This window comes from Mus musculus, chromosome 5 (genome assembly GCF_000001635.26).
Source record: "Mus musculus strain C57BL/6J chromosome 5, GRCm38.p6 C57BL/6J".
NCBI lineage: Eukaryota > Metazoa > Chordata > Mammalia > Rodentia > Muridae > Mus > Mus musculus.
This window is the reverse complement of record NC_000071.6, coordinates 44,104,452-44,118,996: the sequence shown is the minus strand read 5'-3', so window position 1 is coordinate 44,118,996 and position 14,545 is coordinate 44,104,452. Positions and strand designations below refer to the sequence as shown.

Here is a 14,545-nt window from a genome sequence, read left to right as displayed (position 1 = left end):
GTACTCTGCTCCCCTTGGGGTTAGGAGAGGGAGGAATATAAATCACAGGCTGTGAGAAGAGTCTTGGATTCCACCCTCAGATCAAGAAGCTGAGTCCCAAAGATCATGGGCAGCTAGTTCTTCAAGCATCTGTGTCTGATCAGGGCAGAATGAGAATCAAAATCTCCAGGCCCTGTCTCATTTAGCATCAAAGATTAGTCCATAGCCCAGACAACAGACAAGAATGAACCTCATCCATACCTTATAAGCTCCTCTCTTATCCCAGCTCTGTGGTCTTTACCACCAGCTTCAACTTTTCCTCTCTCTCTCTCTCTCTCTCTCTCTCTCTCTCTCTCTCTCTCTCTCTCGTTTTTTAAGACAGGGTTTCTCTGTGTAGCCCTGGCTATCCTGGAACTCACTTTGTAGACCAACCTGGCCTCGAACTCAGAAATCTGCCTGTCTCTGCCTCTGCCTCCCTAGTGTTGTTTTCCTCTCTTTTGTCTAAATACTGTGTCCTAACAGTGGCAGGCAATGTCAGACATGTGTTCCATAGATGATTTTGGAAAAAAGAAGGGGGGGGTGGAAATGGAAGGAAGGAAGGAAGGAAGGAAGGAAGGAAAGAAGGAAAGAAGGAAAGAAGGAAAGAAGGAAAGAAGGAAAGAAGGAAAGAAGGAAAGAAGGAAAGAAGGAAAGAAGGAAGGAAGGAAAGAAGGAGAAACACCTGTTGGCAGCAGCTGTGTGTGCTTTGTCTCCATGGTCACAGTCACTGTGTTGACTCATCCCTTGCTTTCTTCCTCCAGTCCAGGGGTGTGCTTCACAAGGTTCATTTCCATGTGGAAATGTGTACAGAAAGAGAAAGTACCTGACTAAAGTGGCTCAGTCATGCACTGAAAAGAGTCTGGTCTAAGTGCTTATGCCAATTATATTCTGACTGCACAGCCTCCTGCTTACCAAAGGTAAGCATTCATTCATTCATTCATTCATTCATTTTCATTCATTCATTTTCATTCATTCATTTTGAGTTTACTGAGCTCCAGTTCTATGCTAGGTGCAGTTCTAGGCTTGTGGGATATGCTACTGAACAAAACCAGATGGAGAGCCTTGTTCCTGTGAGGCAAGAGGGATGGTGACTTAAAGTTTCAGCACTGTGCAACAGAGACAGGGACAATGGCTTCAAACTGAAATGCAACAAGGGAGGGACCAGACCCTCTAAAGTCATCCTGGACTGACCACTGTTATAGTAAATATTTGGGGGTTTCTACCCCACTTTAGATCACTTGCTTGCCAAATAAAAGACAAGCCTTAAAAGTACTAGGGCTGGGCAGAGATCAACCCTCTGTGCTATTTTGTCTACTTCCCTGTCAGTAACCCTGAGGTATCATCTGCCATGTTCTTCCTGGGCAGCTCCTACTCCAACAGGCCATGATCTCATGGTGGCTCATTTACCTCCTGGTGACTTCTTCCTTCTTCCTCCCCTCTCTTTTCTCCTTCTCATGGTCTCTACCTGAGACCCCCAAACCTGGGAACCAAAGCCCCATCTTCCTCTTTTCTGCCCAGCTACAGGCTGTAGGCATTTTTATGAACCAATCACAGATAACTTGGGGGCAAGGTTTATACAGCAAAAGCTGGTATAAACCATGAGGATCTGCTCATCTTGGAACAACCAGATCTTAGGGTACAGAATTTAGCATCTGAATACAAGCAGCATGAGGCCAACCCACTACAGACCACCTCATCTTGCCTTGTACTATGTGTAACCTTCCCTTGGGCACAAGATGTTCACCACAGTGGGACATAGAGCGGCCAGCCTTCGGCCAAAGAAAGCTTCAGCTCTTTGCAATAGGATGAGCAACTGAAAGCTGAACAATTCTCTGAAGGAGGAGGAGGAGGAGGAGGAGGAGGAGGAGGAGGAGGAGGAGGAGGAGGGGGAAGAAGAAGAAGAAGAAGAAGAAGAAGAAGAAGAAGAAGAAGAAGAAGAAGAAGAAGAAGAAGAAGAAGAAAAGAATCATGGTTGATTAATTAATAAGTCAATGTGCAACAAGGTGTCTAGTTACACAATGAACTCAAGTCTTTCCATGAAGGAAAACAAATGTGTTGAGCATGAAGGGAGAGCGCCAGCTCCTTGGTTGAGATATGGGGAGGGGAAAAGCAGAGACATGACTGAGAACAACAGAGAGGATGCTTGGCGTTTGAGACCCTGAGATCAACAAAACAGTTCCCAAGCTTCTTAAGGGTGTTCAGGAGAATGCCTAGGGGTCTTGATTTCTGAATTATAGCTCAGTTTGGGGAGAAGAGACTATTCTCCCCAGATCTATGCAGTCCCTGGAACCTGGGACTCCCCTGGAAGAATCTGAGATGGCTGTTAGCATGGCTCTGAGTGTCTCTGGCTGGCCTCTGGCAGAGGGGACAGCAGAAACATTCTTTAGGTGGTCTGGGGAGTGAAGTGCACAGAGTAGGAGCTGAAGAACACATAGCACTCTGAGTGGTGTGATATGCTGGAGTGGACTATGAGTGAACTCCATGGTTCCAGGCTTCCAGATATACCTCACAAGTGCCTGAAAAGAAGGCTACTCTTCTACCTAGATGGGGATGGAGCAGGGCAAGGACTCTGTCCAGTTGGAACACTGGGTTAAATGAGATTTTATTGTTTTAGTTTCTTTTGAATCACAACCCAAGGCAGGGAACGTTTGCTTTGCTTACAGTATCAGAGGTTCAGTTAGTGGTTGCTTGAGCTCATGCACTTAGAGGGAACATCATGGTGGAGAATGTTCTGCACCTCACAGGGGACAGGAAGCAGAGAGTGCAGGGAAGGCCATGGACTCATGTCCTTCAACTAGATCCCACCCACTAAGTTTTCTAGACCCTTCAAAGTACTGCCACCCCAGGAGGTGAAGTCTCAAACACATGAGCATGTTAGGGGCATGTTATTTACCTTACATTACTGTAACAAAATACCTGATGAAAGAGAAGGAAGGTGGGAAGAAAGGAGAGACTTGTTTTGCACACAGTTTGAGGGTATAGTCCATCATGTCAGAGAAAGCATGACAACAGAGACCTGAGGCAGCTGGTCATACGGATCCCACCTGAACTAGGAAGGAGAGAGTGATGGTGCTGGCATGGAGTTAGCTTCATCCATTTTAACCAGTCCAGGATCTTAGCCCATGGAATGGTGCTGCCCATAGTTTTAGCAGCTTTTTCTACTTCAACTAACTTAATTTAGGAACATCTTCACATATATACCTAGAGGTTTCTTTCCATGGTGAGTTTAAATCCCATTGAGTGGGCAATCAAGATTAACCCATCATATGAGAGACAGTTCATCTAAGGCTTACCCACACTAGCTTGTAGAGGAGGGTGTTAAGGGTAAAGATGGTGACCATGTGCAATACTTGTATTTTCCTTGTTAGCAGTCAAGAGGGCAGAGGTTTTTCAGGATTATTTCAGGCTCCTCTTAGGATGCCTCAACTCTTGTCAACCAACTCCAGGGACTCAGGTGTGTTTCTTGCCTGGCCTCTCATTCCTCACACTATCTTCATTTCTCTTGGCCACCTTCTGAGACTATGATCCCACCCAAACTGATGTTAAATCAGTACTGCCATACCTGAAAACCTTCTACAGCTCTCTCTTTCCCCCACCTCTGATGGTCCTGATTCTTTGGCTTAGCCGATAAGCCTCCCAAAGAAATGGAGTCTCCACCCTAGAGCTCTGGATTCCTCCAACTGTTCATTTCATTATGCTGCACTGTGTTTCAGTGCACTGCACTGCTGTTCAGCCATCCTCTATCTCTAACCAAACAGCCACATAACTCATTCCTCTGCCCTCCATCCTACCCTCCCTCTCCCATCATGGATTGAAACAAAGGTTTTGTCTTAGTTAGGATTTCTATCTCTGTGAAGAGACACCATGACCATGGCAACTCTTATAAAGGAAAACATTTGAAGGGGGCTAGCTAACAGTTAAGAGGTTTCACTCATTGTTATCATGGTGGGAAGCATGGGGACACATAGTCTCCAGACATGGTGCTGGAGAAGAAACCAAAAGTCCTACATCCAGATCTGCAAGCAGCAAGCAGCAAGGAGAGAGAGAGAGAGAGAGAGAGAGAGAGAGAGAGAGAGAGAGAGAGAGAGAGAGAGAGAGAGAGAGAGAGACTGGGCTTGGCTTGGCTTGGCTTGGGCTTCTGAAACCTCAAATCCCACCCCACCCCCCAGTTACACACTTCCTCCAACAAGGCCATACCTACTTCAACAAGGCCACAAGTTCTAATCCTTTTGAAAAATGTCATTCCCTATGAACCTGTGGGGGTCATTTTCATTAAAACCATCACAGGCCTTATATGTAGTAGGTAAGACCTCTTGTATCTGAACACCCTCAGCCTTGTCATTTTGCTTCTCATTTTGAGACAGAGTTTTACTAAATTGTTCAAGCTGGCCTTGAACTCGTTCTGTACCCCAATCAGGCCTTGACCTTGTGATCCTCTTTGCCTCAGCCTCATTAGTAGCTGAGATTACAGGCTCATGCCAAGTACAGGCCATTGGAAACCTCTTCTAATCAACTCGAGGCTAAGCCAGCTACTGCCTGTCACCTTGCCATCACCCACTGGTGGGGCCTCTAAAAGTCACACTGGTATTTAGTTGTTTTCCCTACTACACAGTGATATATTTCCTAGACAGGATGTATCAACCTAGCCAATCAAACAAGACACTCCCTAATGAGAAAAAGTCCCACCAGAAACCTCAAAGCATTGCAATGGATCACATGTGCCATGGTGAATTATGGGTGTGCCCAAGGTGCCCAAGTGAGACAAAGGTGTTTAAAGGTAAGATGAAGATTACTGAGTTGTTCTGAAACAATTATTCTTACCTGCAGGATCAGTAACCCAGATGATGTCTGTCTGAGACTGAGCAGGCAACTGCTTGGTGGGCTGTATGCAAGCGAGGCTATGGTGGCATTTGTGCAAAGCCTTAGTTTTGACTTTGTTTAGAAACAGTTCCTGCTCTCCAGCAGTGGTGTTTATGAAGATCCATGTGGCCTTTTGCCAAGAGGGTTTTATAAGTGACTCAGCGTTCACTCCGACAACCTTGATATTGCAGATCACCACCCCATCTTTGTAGCAAAGTAGAGTTGAGCACTGAGCATGACTCTAAAGAATCTGTGAGTAGTGAGTGGTTCCAGGTGGACAAGTGCTCCTTTTGGCCACTATTGGGCAGGGTTGTGTAAGGGGCAACACGCAACTTAAAGAGATGCCCAAGAAGCTCATTAATTAGGGCATAGATAGTACTTAATGCAGTGTTTTAAAAACGATAGCAAAACTGTTTCAAAGCGTTGGCTAGAGCAGGACCTGGCTCTGAACCTTTATCTTACTACCCTCGCTCCCTGTAAACCCTTTCACTGAACACAGAGGGATCAGGCAGTGCACATGCTTCGTGGCTGAATTTACAACTGCTACACTGAAACTGGTGAAGAGGGGAAGGATCAGAAACGGAAGTGAAGGTGTTGGTGGAGGTGTGTGGCTATCGACCAGAGTGTAAAGAAAGTCATTTCTGGCTAGTCTTAGAATAGGACAGAAGGGTGCTAGATAGCTCCAGGCCTAGGCTGGGTGCTGGAGGGTAGGCTCAGAAACAGGTATAGGTGTAGTCTGGTTGGGACACACCCAGATCACCATGACTATTCCTTTGACCGGGTTAGGTCTCATGTCCAGGGTCAAAGTCCAGTGTGGAAGAGACCAATGGCAGGATCCCAACAGGACATGAATAGGAAAGCCATAACTTGGCTCTGTGACTGTCTGGCCTGGAATGAATGTACTCAATGCTCCACTAGGAATTTCTTCCTGGTGGGGAAAGGATCAAGTTAGGGGTGGGGAAGGAGGGAGGTCACTAAAAATGATAAAGAGTCCAGAAAAAAAAATTGAAGTCTTTTGTTTGGCATCTTGCTAAAGTCATTAATTAAGACAGACAACTCCAGTGAAAGAACTGTGGGAAAAACATTCTAGAACAAATTCTCTAGAGAGATTTTGTTTTTTTGGGGGGAGTGTGGCAGAAGGAAAATGCAGTCCCCCCCTGGGATCCATTGAGGGGTGGTGGCAGGGGCCCCCTTAGACATCAAAGCCTTTAGCTGCTCCAGACCCTCATGTAGACCACCATAGTAGTTGAACATACTCTTCATACTCCTCCCTGAACCATAATCATCTCTAGCCAATTACAATACCAAATACAATGTAAATGTTATGTAAATAGCCGCCTCTTGGAACTGTTTAGGGAACAGAGACGAGAAAGATAGTTCTGGAAAGACAAGGCTACCACAGGGAAACTATACCGCACCCTTCAGCTACAATATGTTTTTCATGAATATTTTCCATCTGTAATTGGTTGTATCTTTGGATTCAGAGCCCATGGGTATGGAAAGCCAATTGTAGTAGATTGCTTTTCGTTTAGGCCCATTTGTACATCTGAAGGCTAAAAAGCACATGGAACTGTTTTCTATGACAAGAGGAGCTGTGGAGAGCAGGTGCTCCCCACCCCCCAGACCCCAACTCCCACCTCCAGTGACCAGGCACGTTGTAAGAAGGACGCCTCCTTGGTCTGGGGTCAGAGCTTCGCTGATCCCATGGCACTAATCTTTCTGGTATCATTTTGCCCAGCTTCCCCACCAGTCATAGGAGTGTAGGATGGGAGGAGGGAGCAGCCAGAGCCTGCGGTGGAGTCATTATATATCACACAGCCGTAAAACACCAGATTGCAGTGGTCAGGAGAGAGTTTACTTCTACTAAACCTCTCTGACATGTTACTGCCATCACCTTGGGAAGCTCAAGGAGACAGAGGAAGTTTGGTGTATCATAATCAGAGAGAACCCCAGGTTGGTACGTTTAAAGACACATTACTCCCTTACCCCTCACAGACAGGTGACTGACTTTATTTACTAAGATCTAAGGGCTTGACATTTTCCTTCCGGAGAAATACTCCATTTGCTGGGTGTGGTGGCAAACACCTATAATCCCATTGTTTGGGAAGCAAACCAGGCAAAGCTCTGAGAGCTTGAGGCCACCATAGCAAGTTGTACCCCAGCTAGAAATACATAGTGTGACCTTGTCTCAAAAGAAGAGAAAGAAAGAAGATGAGGGGGAAGTGAGCAGGGCGGGAGGGCGGGCATTGACAGGAGCAATTTGAAAACGGCTCCAGCATGGCTCTCTTCTTGCTTGCTGCCTTTGCTCTTCAGCGCTAGTTTGGCTAGTTTGTCGCTAGCTTTTGCCTCTTGCCAGTGGTGTATGAACCCCATTGAGAAGCAGGTACCTCCATTCCACAGTGTTCCCTCCATTCACTTTCCATATTTTCCTTTTTACCTTTCTAGAATGGGTTGCTTTAGAACCTTACAAAGTACTGCCAGCCTAGGTGCTGCCACTGACCCCACTCTGACAGCTGTGCCTCAGGGTGTGCCCCAGTGTGTCTGCAGATACCTCTGCTTAGCAGGGGACTTTTCTATAGAAGCCTGGGTCAGTTTTCCTTTCTTTATGTTTCCTGCCTTTTCAAATTAACCAAGGGATGACTTTTTATGGCTGTGTATCCTGAGACTAAAATCGGTTCCAGTTCCGGAAATCTTATGCAGTGTGAGATGCCCATCAATGTCCTTGCTCTCCAGACTCTTCTAACCTCAGTCAGTTTTCCAGCACCTTGGTTCTCCAGCCTGATTGCTGTTACTTTGTTGCCTTCAAGCAGATCCAGAGATTAAAAGGGGAAATATATTCATGTGTTTATATGTGGTGCTGGGGATCAAAACCCCCACTTACATTAGACAAGCGCTGTACTACTGAACTATGCCCGCAGTCCACATTTTCCTTCTTAAGTTATTAGTTTGTTTCTATCAGCCATGTAATAGAACTTGATTGATAAACTCCAGTACGTGAGCTGCCAGGCTTAAGCAATGAGTTTCTCATCAACATGGGGTAATATCACCTCTGTCTCCAAGTGCCCAAGGCAAGGCTGGCCTGGGGCAGTCCGAGTGCTTCTTAAAAAGCGGAAGCTTTTCTTCTGGCCCTAGATTTCAGCTCTTCTGTCTCTGTTCTTGTGCTAAGAACCTCCAACTTGGAAGTCAGACTGGGTTTGGGAAGTGAATTAGCTGTTAATTGACATTGACTTGGAGTGAGCCTGCCAGTTCTCTGGATATCAGCAGGTCTCATGGGAGCTCCCAAGTCAGGCCAACCAACTCATGCTCATGGCCTCTGCCCTGTGGTCCCCTCCATCCTCATCACCTGGTTCACACCTGCTCACTGACACCCATCCCTGCCAGCATGCTCAAGATGGTGCTATTATCCTGCCTGCTCTATTTTTAGGGCTTTCACAGGATTTCTACCAGTTTTCATGTTTATCACCTATTTTCCTGTCTGGAACAATGGCATCATCTTGTTTGTGAATGAACCTCAAGTGCTTGCATCAAGCTGGCACAGGCATAGTGTACATCATCCATAGATGTTGGTTGGATAAATAAATTTGTTTTTAAGTACTGGGTGATACTTTCTGAACCATTTTTTCCCCTTAAGACTTCTCCCTGAGAACTGGTTGCACACCATGCTTAAAGGTATGATGCCCTAGAGTCAGCCAGACTTGGAATCCGATCTCAGCCCCTTGCAGTTAGGCGTTCTCAGGCAAGACGACTTTTCAGAGTATTAGTTGCTCCAACTGTGAAATGATTTGGTTCTGGGTGAGTTGTGTGACTTTCATTGATGCCAATGTCCTTAGGCCTATGGAAGAAAGAAAGAAAGAAAGAAAGAAAGAAAGAAAGAAAGAAAGAAAGAAAGAAAGAAAGAAAGAAAGAAAAGAAAAATAAGGTCTTTTCAGATGGTCAAGTCAGCAGAGATTATACGGTTAAGTGTAGTCCTTTCTTTTCTTTGTTTGTTTGTTTGTTTGTTTGTTTTTCAAGACAGGGTTTCTCTGTGTAGCCCTGGCTGTCCTGGAACTCACTTTGTAGACCAGGCTGGCCTCGAACTCAGAAATCTGCCTGCCTCTGCCTCCCGAGTGCTGGGATCAAAGGCGTGCGCTACCAACGCCCGGCTCAAGTGTAGTCCTTTCAAAAAGGAGAAAATGTAGACAAAGGCAGTTGTGTATAGAGGGAAAATGATGTGAAAACACATGGGGCATTTTACCTGTGAACCAAAGAATATCTGGGGATGGAGGAGGAGAAAGCCAAGAGAGAGGCTGGGAACAGATCCTCTATCACGGCTTCCAGAAGGAGCCCAGCAAATGCTTTGATTTGGGCCTCTAGGCTATAAGACAGCATGTTTAAGTGACCCTTTCTACAGTACTGTCATAGTAATCTCAAGAAATGAATACAGACCCCAGATTGAAAGTCCTTCGAAGGTGGTTGGCTGTTGCATCTCCACCACTTAGCACTGTCATAGCATCAAATGGCAACTCAGCATAGTTTTGGTTTGGTTTTATTGGATAATTCTTTCTGAAATGATCTTGAATATCGTGTCTGTAAGGTGCTTAAAATAACAGTTGCTTCAGTTAATCATTACTGTTGATTTTATTAAGTAGAGCAGGAGTTTGTAAGTCTCAACTTCCTTCTCTCAGGAAAAAAAAAAACAAAAAACGAATAAAACAGCCCCTCCTCCAATTGGTAAGCTTTAATTAAAAGAATTTAGGTAACTCAGTGCAGGACAAATGCTTGTAAGTTAATAAATGACAGCAGCAGGTGCCTCAGGCTGCCTTCAGTGTATTCCATGATCTTTCAGAATGTGTTTGCCATTGCCATGGTTACCTGTGTTCTTCAGAGCTTAACATTTCACTGTTGTCTTCCCCCCTCCCCCGGTGTTTATTGAAGACCTATCATGTGCTAAGCAATATTTCATTCTGTCCACAGGGAATTTCAGTAAGAATTCTGTTCCTTTTTTTCTAAGGGACTCTTTGCTCATCCTTTCTTTTTGTCTTATTTTATTTTGTTTTATAACATATGTACGGTGTGTGTGTGTGTGTGTGTGTGTGTGTGTGTGTGGCATGGTGCATGTGTGGAGGTCAGAAGACAACCTCAGATGTTAATACTCTCCTTCCATTTTGTTTGTACCAGGTTCTCTTGATCACCGCTGTGTGTACCAGGCTAGCTGGCTATGAGCTTCCAGAGTCTCCAGCCCACACATCTCAACAGGGAATGGAACTGGATCGTGCAGGCTGAGTATATGGTAAAGATCTTTCAAACTACAATCATAATCTTTGGCATTTGCAAAATTTTTATCAGGATCTTTATAGTATATATCTGATAGTATTCTGCCCAAGTTCAATACTAATTTTGCTTTCGATTTATGGTTTTTTTTAATTACATATATGCATATCTGCTTGTGTGTGGTGTGTGCACATGAATGTAGGTGTCTGCAGAGGCCAGAAGGTATTGTATCCCCTGGAACTGAAGTCAGGGCAGTTGTGAGCTGGTCAACATGGGAAATAAACTCAGGTGTAATTTTGAATTTTCTCACCTTACTTTTAATAACAGTTTTTAAATGCTTTAACCTCCCTTCTAGCCCACCACCCACCAGAGATAATGGAAAATAAAGATAATTAGTATACAAAAAAAGTGGACCTGTTGAGAAATTGTTCTTTGAAGCAAATCTCATCTGCATTGTCGAGAAATCAGAAGCTCGGTCCACAAGAATAATCAGTGGCAGCTTGATCCACTCACAAACACTTCATGAATACACCAGCAATCCAGTTTTGTAGTGTTGGGATAGCAAACATGAATCAGCAGCAGACGTACAACCTAGCAGAGAGAGCCAGGCCTTACTGAATCAGCACAAGTTAGCAGGAAGGACCAGGACTATCAGAGACACCAGGAGAAGTCCTTTGCTGTGCCTCTCTCAACGAAGCAAAGATCAGCAAAGACCAAAAAGCCTTGCAAAGATAGCTCTACAAGTAAGCCCCCTCACAGTCTGTTGAGTCCTGTTTATACTCCCTCCAAACATCACATGTCCTCCACGGGTCTTGCCTCACCACGGGTCTTACCTCAGTACATGCGTCTGTTTTAGTAAAATGTCACATATGTCAGCTGACATTACTCTGCCAATCGGTTCAAATCTGCAGAAGTGGCAAGAAGCCACCAGCACACCACCAGAAGCATTTTGGTGTGTTTCTCTCTATGGAGTCCTGACAATGACCAATAAACAATGGTAAGGCATACCAATTCTATTCAGTGTTATCCACCATCTGTTGGGTCCTTCTTAGTATCATGTGTCCTTTCACATGTTTGCCTTAGAGAAACACCCTTTCACCTGTGTCTGATTCAGGAAAACACTCCTTCACATGTTGGCCCCAGCAAAACACCATCCAATACAACTGACTTTCCAAAGAAACCAGAAGTTTCCACCTTCATTCAGGTCCTCTGGAAGAGCCATTCATTGGACTTTAAAAGAAACCAAACTCCAGAGTTTGAACATTTGAGGTTGTCACAACTTGGGTAGAGGTTACTATTTTTTATATCTGATGGAGCTGACACACACATGGGATATCATTAAATATTTCTACATGTACAGAACAGCTCTCTCCTAGAATGAGGAAGTTTCCAACCTTCAGAACTAAGATACTGAGGTTAAAAAACAAACAAACAAAATATCAAAACACAATGAATCTAGACTGTTTTTTTCCTCATCTTGTATTTTCCCTCAACCATAATGTAAACAACTTTAGAATTTTCTCTCTTTCATCCCTGTCATTGAAGAATATTAGACCATCTACCCATTGTAACCATTTCTAGGCATGACTTCTACAAATATCTCCCTCTAGCAAACTGGTTTTGATGCTCTCTGGTCTTCATGGTAAAGGCCAGTCTATTCACCTGCTGAGAATGGATACTAGTCTTTAAGAACCAGTTTGCTTTAAGAAATTAGTTTGCGTGTTCTGTTGCTCTGATAAACATCATGACCAAAAGCAACTAAGGGAGAAAAAGGGTTTTATGTCCTCTTAGACATCCAGGTAGTAGGTCATCACTGTGTGAAGTCAAGCAAGGATTCAAGGCAGAGACAGGAATTGAAGCAAAAGCTATGGAGGAGTGTTGCCTATTGGCTTGCTCACCCTGACTTGCTCGTTTAGCTTTCTTATGTATCTCAGGACCATCTGCCTAAGGGTGACACCGCCCACAGTGGGCTAGGCCCTTTCACATCAATCACCAATCAAGTAAAAAGCACCACAGGCTTGCCAGCAGGCCAATCTAATGGGTTCCGTTTCTCAACAGAAGTACCTTCTCCTTAGATGACTCTAACTTGTGTCAAGTTGACAAAAATCCAACCAACACACACCTCATGCTTGTGCTGGGAACGTGGCCTAACACGACAAGGTCCTGGGTTTAGTCTGTAGCTCCTCATACAAAGCAGAACAAAGCAGAAAACATTCTTCATGCTTGTTAATTAAAAAACAAACAAACAAACCAACGAGAAATCACTTTGTGTTCTCAGTGGTCAAAGGGAGTTCATTGGCACCCAGCTCTTCTGCTGTTTCCCTTTCTTTCCAGCAGCTGCTTGGGACATTGAGCTAAAGACTGTTCTGAATGGGGTTGTCATGGGAGAGGTTTAGAAGGATGCATGACCCGCACCTCTGGTGTGAGTATGCAGCAATTATGTGGCAGCAAAGAGACAGCTGCTCTAATCCCAGGTCTGTGTTAGAAGCTCTTTAAAGTTTGTTTAGCAGTAACCGTGGGGTTCAATTTTCTTGCACATGGTCTAATTTTAATTTAAAAAAAATCAGTGGTATAATATGTAAAGCTTTGCTATTTGTCTCCCCTGGATAATAAGTCCCATTAGGGCTTCTAAATTCTAATTTGCAAGGACTTAAAAAACCAGGACTTCTGTGCAAATACACAGTGAATGTGAAAGCATTTGCTCAGCTCATGGACCAGTGAGGTAGCCACCGAGAGGCTGTAACTGGACTAGTTCAAAGAGTGACTTGAAGAATGACATTTGTCTGGGTCACTGGGAATCTGAAGGGATGTTTGTTTGTTTTTTAATTTTTTTTTTTTTTTAGATGAAAAGCTTGTCAACTTTCAGCTGATGAGGAAAAACACAAACTGGGAAGTCTTTAAAGGAAGGGGAAACCCATTGCTCATCACAGGTTGAGTTCCTGGCTGCCCCTTGAGCTGATTGTGACAGTTAACAGCTTTTGAATCGAGTGATGGCTTTATGCCTACCGTGTAGCCGATTCTCCTCTCACTTACTTGAAACCTCTTTTTCCACACCAAGTGAAGTATGGTGGCAGACTGGATGCTCTCACACCGCATAACTGGCTTTTCTGATGCTCGAATTATCTTCGCTGGATATTAAAGGTACACTGATTGGTTATTAACAATAAGTTCACACATTTGTTTTAGAGCATATTACTATCACTTGAGATAAGAACCGTCTCTAAGGATCTGCGATTTATTTGAAGCAGTTGCTGACTGGAGGGTAGGCTCCCACAAAGCACAAATGTACCCCAGGTTTTGCTTTGCTCCGTTTGGCTCCTCAGCCTGCTTTACTTTCACTGTGTGGAAGCTTTCTACCTCTGCCCTTGAGTTAGGTGGTGGCCTGGTGGATCAGACACAGATCACACCTGAAGTACAGTGCATATGTTTTATTGCCCTTTGGTCATTAAGCCAGGCATGTTATTTTTGGCAGCCTAGCCCAGAGGTAAGGCAGAGAAAAAAGCAAGAGGAACAGGAAATCGTGCTGTAAAATATTTACAGGAAAATGTTGGCTCGCTTGAAGCAATTCGCTGGCCTGCTCTCCTTCTGCCTTTTTTTTTCTTGTCTAATCACTTCCCTCTCCCTCTCTCCCTGGCTCCCTGTTACACAAGCTTTAGTCTTAATAGGAGTACATTTTTCTTAATCGAAAGATATGATGCCATGTTTTGAATCACGCAAAACACCGTTTTAATTATTTAAAAAAAATATTCGTTTAGCTATAATCAATTACAAATGTCCCTAACAGGTCCCTTCTGTCCCAGCCCTATGCCTGACAGCTTCCCTTCATCTGAGGAACATGGCCTCTATGGTCCAGTCCCTCCCGCGGCTGCTTTGCTATCTCGATGGGCAGCTATTCCCTTATCCCCAGGGCACTTGAGAATTAGCACCCCTCTTCAATCCCAAGTCAGTGTAAACTCCAGTGTACAGAGAGCAAAGGACTCCAGGGTGAGCGACTACAGCCTTCGTTAGGCCCCTTTGTCAGCTTCACCATGGAGACCACTAGCCTTCTTTGAAGGTTCCTAGAGCGGCACTGCCTGGGGAATGTGTAAAGTGACATTGTTCCTTTCAGAACACCCTCATTCGTGGTAGACATGGTCGGGTTAGCCAGAACAATTATTCACAAACATGTTTTGTTTTAGTTTTAGTGACTACAATACCTAAAACCAAGAAGAGGACTATTGAATATTGATTTTTGTGTGTGTTCTGGAAATAGCTAAATAAGGCTTTCTTGCTTTTGTCATTCATGCTGGCCTTGAATACCCTGGTCTTCCTAGTTCTGGAATTATGGGCATATACCACTGTGTCTGCATGCTGCCTCCACTCTTCGTATAGTACTAGAACCTGAGTCTCAGACATGCTAATCACATGCTCTTCTACA

General features: G+C 44.4%; 1 long non-coding RNA gene across 3 annotated transcripts in view; it reads left to right on the top strand.

The window, feature by feature from the left end:
• Positions 1–14,313, top strand: part of Gm35900 — a 29,310-nt gene extending 14,997 nt beyond the window's left edge. For 2 of the 3 annotated variants that reach the window (XR_868401.3, XR_003955915.1), the window contains exons 3-4: positions 10,036–10,147; positions 12,972–14,313. This is a non-coding gene — a long non-coding RNA (predicted gene, 35900). Of the gene's footprint in view, positions 1–779; positions 936–10,035; positions 10,148–12,971 lie in introns of all 3 variants that reach the window. The other variant, XR_003955914.1, reaches the window with a different exon arrangement.
• The last annotated feature ends 232 nt before the right edge of the window (positions 14,314–14,545 follow it).